General features: G+C 45.0%; 1 protein-coding gene across 2 annotated transcripts in view; it reads left to right on the top strand.

Moving 5' to 3' along the window:
- Positions 1–5,062: 5,062 nt before the first annotated feature.
- Ptn (pleiotrophin) overlaps positions 5,063–6,000 on the top strand; it is an 82,757-nt gene continuing 81,819 nt past the window's right edge. Inside the window, exon 1 of one of the 2 annotated variants that reach the window (XM_050148044.1) lies at positions 5,063–5,380. The gene's annotated coding sequence lies outside the window, so the exon portion shown is untranslated. The remainder of the gene's footprint in view (positions 5,381–6,000) is intronic. The other variant, XM_050148043.1, reaches the window with a different exon arrangement.

Raw genomic sequence — 6,000 nt, 5'->3', positions numbered from 1 at the left:
ATAGAATTCCACAGCCTTCCTACCCATTCTTCTCTTCTGACATTTTTTTCTGTTCCTCCTCTTCCGTGATGTTATTTGAACTTTGGTTGGGTATTTGATACAGATGTCTTGTTTAGACCTGATTACCCAGTCTCGAGTTCTCTGAACTTTGACTAACTGTCTCTTTGTTGACTATTGCTCACAGCAAAAACCTGCTCCTCTGACCAAGGCTAAGAGTAGCCCAGGCCTATGGTATCCAGAAAAATGTTTAGATGGGTTTTGACAGCATAACCATCTAGCAAAATAGCAGCAGTAGGTTCTGGCTTAGGGTCTCTGACCTCTACAGCCATGGGCTTTGACTAGGTTAACAGTACCAGGCATGAGATTCCCTACTGTGAATCAGGTCTCAAACCTGGCCAGAAAACAGCTACCCCATAATAGTTCTACTGTTATTGCACCTGTGGGTATGACTTGACTGATAATCTGATATAGTGTATGTATGATCCCGAACTACGGAAGACCGTCGTGTTTTCTCCAGTAACACACACAGCACCTTCAGGTACTATGAAAGCTTGCCAAGGGGGAGGAAGTTTCCTGGTTGTTTTGAGGCTGGTTTCTTTCTCTAAGCCCTGTAGCCAGAGTATGTGATATCTTCATCATTGGTGCTTTACTCTATAGCCATGGTGAATGAATAACCAAGGGCAATGACATTCACTTTTGTTGTTTTAGAGACCTCTGGGGCCTCCCTGACCGATAACCAAGAGAGTGGTTTCTTGTGTCTTGAATGACACCGTGTAAGTAGAAAATGCTGCACCCTGAACTTTTCCTGCTCCCTGCCTACCATGAAACGTGGTGACAGTTGCCTCACATTCCTGGTGGCAGAGGCTGAACTGCTCTGCCATGCCTTCCGTGCCATAATGGACTAAAATCCCCCAAACCAGAGAAAGTCTCCTCACTTAAGATGCTTTTGTCCGGTACTTTGTCATGCTGATGAAAACGGTCACTACTACGGGTTACTTAGTCCGTGGGGTTAGATTCTCTGTGTCCTCCTGATAGACTTCCATGTGCATCCCCAGTCCAAGAAAAAGGCAGTTCTACTCCCTTTGATGCTTTTCAGTTCTTATAAGACTTCGTTGGCTAGAATTACTAGTACAAAATTATATGAAACCACTAAAATGTGAAGTTTTTGCCTCCTAACAAGGGCAATGTTTAGTCATAGCAAAAGTAGGTGCTTTCTGTCTAAAATTGAGGCAAAAACTTTACACACACACACGTTCGGTATTAGGGCCTGCTTTTTTTCTAGGCCTTAGTGTTGCCCCTAACAACATCTTATTCGTCTATGGTTGCTTTGACAATCTGGAACCTCGTGTTGACAGATTTTAGCAAGAAGGGCAGGCTAGAGGGGCATGAACTGGAGATACTTAAATTCAGCAGGTACTGATATGGCTTAAATATATGAAATATAGACTAAATCTAATCTTTTCTCCTCCTCCTTCTCCTCCTCCTCTTCTTCTACTACTAAATCTTTCTTAAGTAGTTAATTTCAGTTAATTAAGTAGTTAAGTATTTTAAGTAGTTAATTTTGTCACAGGCCAAAGTCTGATGCATACAAATTGCTTACCTGATCTCCTAACCACATGAACAATGCTAGCAAAAAGAAGAGGCAGGATTTGGGAAGGACCTAAGCATGCTTGCTAGAATGCATTTCTCTATAGGTGTTCCTGGGATTGCCCTCAAGCCGTGACAGATAGCTTGATGAATTGTTCTTTGCATTCTAGGGAGATGGGAGAACTAGAGAGTGATGACCAAGAATCCAAACACCCTGCCAAGTAGACAGTAGGAGAAGTGTTACCAAATTTTTCATCTGCTTCCTCCACATTTTCAAAGATCCAGCTAGTAACCCACCTCTTTGTATTTGTCACTGAGGAATTAGTGGCCTCATTTTCAAAACAACCTTGGGCTGTGTTAGAGTTTTCCTGATTTCAAATCACCTTGCATTAATTCCTTATTAGTCTTGTAACAGGCATGCAGGGGGTCATTAATTTCACCTAGAGAGGTTGAATGGGGGCAGAGAAACCCGTGATAGTAACTGCTGATCGAGCTTCAGAGAACAAAAGCATTTGGAGTTATTCTCCTAGCAATTGGGGAGCAGGGTAAGGGGAAACATTCAGTCAAGGAGTAATTACAGAACCTCCCGCTGGGGGCTCTGTGTCTACTCTAGCTCTCCTGTGGTGTCTGCACCTCAGCTTAGGGACCTTGTGAAACCAGTGGGGGGTTTTTCATTCTCATTGGCACTTGGATCATTTGGAGTAAACAGTAGTTACTTGTGGTGGACACAGGCTGCCGAGAGCCGACTTGAACACCCAACCCTCTGCCTGGGAGTTCCCACCATTGAGCTCTATCGCTCTGCCACAATTCTAGCCAGCTCAGATGGTGCCCTTTCTGCTGATGGCTTTGCGTGGAGGCTCTTCAGGCTTCACAGGCCAATTTTCTTCAGTATTGTTTAGGTCATCGCTCAAATTTGTATCTCTGAAGTTTTCTTCCCAAATCAGCATTTTCTTTTCATGTCACTAATCACATTATTTCCCCCCTAATTTTAATTTGTTAATTAAGATCAAATAGACACGCTTTCTGGATGTCAACATGTTTAACATTTTTTTTTTTTTGTGATTATATCCAGTCAAACACTAAGGGCTCCCCAAGGGTAGTCAGGTGAGTGCAATGACTAGAAATCTGGCATCAGTCTTCCCAGGATATGTAGATTTGAGGTCGGGCATCTCCGATGCATTAATAGTGTTTTACTTAGGCTTTGGTGAAAATATTGGTTGATTTAAAATGCAGCTTATTGCCTTTATAGATTTCTACTTATGGAAAAAACATACTCTTCACTTTTTACATTTTCAAAATATCGTGGTAAATAATGTCATTAGTATTTCTCAGTTTTGACCCTACTTACATTTTGGAACAACTTATTTGTGTGTGTGTTGTTCATATGTTAACACGTGCTTACATATGTGTAAACCCACATACATGCTGGTATGCATGCATATGTGTATGTTTGCCTGTGGAGGTTTCACTCAACTCCCCACTTTATCTACTCAGACAGGGTGTCTTGCTGAACCCAGAGCTTACGATTTGGTTAGTCTAGCTAATCGCTTTGTTCCAAGGTCCTTGTTTCTGCCTCCCAAATGCTGGGATTATAGGCTACAAATTGGGCACCAGGGATCCAGACTCCAGTCTGACATTTGCACAGAAAGCTCTTGAGTCACCAGGCCATAGAGACAGGCCTGTAAGATGTATGTTCTTGACCTCTGCTCCCTAGAGAGCTCACTAGATAGAATATGTCATATCTTCCCCCAATTTGTGATAACTAAAAATGTCTCCAGACTTTACTAAGTGTCTCCTAGAGGTTCTCCCTTTTGAGAACCACAGATATAACTAAAATTCACATGTGCCTCTATAGCAACACGTTATATTTTGAAGTGATAAATGAAACAGAGTTGACATCATGAGAATCCAAAAAGTGCCACAATTAATCCAACATGGTTTACTGAACTGACAGCAGCCTATGCTAAACATAAAGATAAAATTAAGGGGTAGTAAGGAGAAGGACAGGCTTTCTGAAATAGTCTTAGAATTCCATAACTACAGAAGAGAAGGAAATGTTGAGGCGTGTCTTACAGTAAAGGTACTGGCAAAAACAAATCTTGGGAGTCGTTCATAATGCATCCAGGTAAAGCCCAGTGGAAACGGGTTGACTGCTCCCTGGTGAAATGAAGACTAGAAAAGGAAACCGAGTCACTGGGAGTCTGACTTGAGGAAGACACGGTGGTTTGCATGCAAGGAAAGGCAGCTGGAGAAGAGTCTGATGCGGAGATAGGCGTGGGTGTGCCAACAAAGTTCTGTTGTTTCCTCCTTTGAAAAAAAAAAATCAATGCACTAAAAGCTCTCTCCTGCAGGGTCACCTCTTTTGTCCCCAGAGGACTCTTGGGCCTCGGTGCAGTAAGCAGTAAACAGAAGCGCCTCCACCCCACCCCTGCCCATCCTTAAAACAACTTGCCATAAACTAATGGCTCTCATTGCAGGATGGTCCTGAGATATGAGGGTTCAAAGGTCATGGGATCCCATAAGACTTACTAATTAAGTTGAGTCGGAGGGCTGTGATGTCAGAATTGGGAGAAATTGGAGTCCATTTTATAATTTGAACATATTTGGGTAAATTTGAGTTTTACTCCTTCATCGTTGTGCAGTAGTTTCTGTATGAGACTCAACGCTGATACGTCACTTTATCCTCTTGGGTCAAAAGTCGCAGGAAGCTGGGAAGTTCACTCTCTGAGCATTACAAACTCCCAAGTTTGAGCCACACTGATTATCCCATGTTCTTTGCCAAAAGCGTGTCAAAAAATCGGTCTCTAGAGGCACCAAAGAAGCCAAAAATCCCCTAAAGGAAAGTGACATTTAATTGGGAATTTTCAGAGATCTGTCAATCCCAGTGACAACCCAGGAAAGGTTCTTCGCAGGTTAGTGACTGCAGGTGGGCTGCGGCTGGCAGCCGAAGTTAGCTGGACTCCCTGCGGGGAAGGACTTTGGGGATCGAGAGAAAGAGCAAGGGGCAGCTGCGATCGCACTTAACTCCCCCTACCCTCCGTATACCATGCTTTAAAAAAAGAAAAAGAAAAAGAAAGAAAGAAAGAAAGAAAGACAGGAAGGAAGGAAGGAAGGAAGGAAGGAAGGAAGAAAGAAAGAAAGAAAGAAAGAAAGAAAGAAAGAAAGAAAGAAAGAAAGAAAGAAAGCAAGCGTGGGACCAAAACTGTAGTCTAAAATGCCATCGGTTTTCCAATTAAGATACCCGACTTGATAAGTCGAGGTATGGAGCCATGAGAGGAAAAAAATGATGGTGCTTGGGAATTTGTTAAAGAAATTATCGTGCGGGATGGATGTTAAGAACAAACAGTTTTATACTCCCTCGTCTTTCCGTGCAAATTCGTTTGGGGAAAGCCTGCCCCCAGAGTAGCCTGCTTTTCATAAGCTTCCCAATCAGATTTCGGGGGCAAAGCACTCCCCCTCCCTCGCACAGCCTGCTTCTTCTCTCCGCCGGCTCCTCTCAACCCTCCCATTCTCCATTTGCCTCCTTGGCAGGGTGTAATTGAGTCAAGGCAGGATCAGGTTCCCCGCCTTCCCGTCCAAAAATCCCGCCAAGGAAGCCCCAGAGCATAAGAAAATCCAAAGTGGAGCGAGGGGAAGAAAGAAAGCACTGAGTCATCCATCCAGAAGGGGGGGAGAGCGCAGCCGCCCAGGCAGGAGCAGCAGCCAGCAGTACCTGGAGTCCGCTGCAGAAACCTCGCCCTGCACCGTGCAACAAAGGCAGCCTGCAAGTCAGCGAGGACATCTGCACGCCAAAGTAAGTGCAAGGCACCCTGTGGATTTCTCCGAAGGGTCCCCGGTGAAGTGTGTGCCTACCCCCAGGCCACTTTCCTGGCAATCTGCAGTCCGTGGGGGTTGGAGGCTGAGAGGAGCTGCCCGGAGTCGGCTAATGGGACTGATTTTCAAAGCCGAGGTGCTCCAGAAGGCAAACTAACCGAGGGAAATTGAGGTGTGTGTGTGAGGGTGTGCTCGGATGAGAGGCAAGAAAGCAGCTTTTGTGTTGTGGAGAGTGCGTGGAGATGGCGTTCCTGCTACCTGCTGGAGCAGGCAGAGCGCGGGAGAGGATACATTCGTGCTCTTTGTAAAACCTGGAGCTTTGGTTGGTGTGTCTGGCCCAGTAAAGAGAGAGAGAGAGAGAGAGAGAGAGAGAGAGAGAGAGAGAGAGAGAGAGAGAGAGAGAGAGAGAGAGAGATCCATCAAGCAGCTCTCATTTTCGTACCTCCACTTCTCAGGTTGCCCCAAGCTTGCCAACTGCCAACTGCTGCCACTTAGGTGTGGTACACGCGCGGCACGGCCTGCCCCTCCTGTGTCTGCTGACAGAAGACCATCTCTCCCTATCCTACCTGCCAGCTCAGGAACGGGTTCTAGAAACAGTTC

Source organism: Alexandromys fortis, unplaced genomic scaffold (genome assembly GCF_014885135.2).
Source record: "Alexandromys fortis isolate MF-2015 unplaced genomic scaffold, M_Fortis_MF-2015_v1.1 scaffold_57, whole genome shotgun sequence".
In the NCBI taxonomy this organism is placed as follows: domain Eukaryota; kingdom Metazoa; phylum Chordata; class Mammalia; order Rodentia; family Cricetidae; genus Alexandromys; species Alexandromys fortis.
The sequence above is the reverse complement of the archived record's forward strand: the minus strand, read 5'-3'. Positions and strand labels throughout refer to the sequence as shown.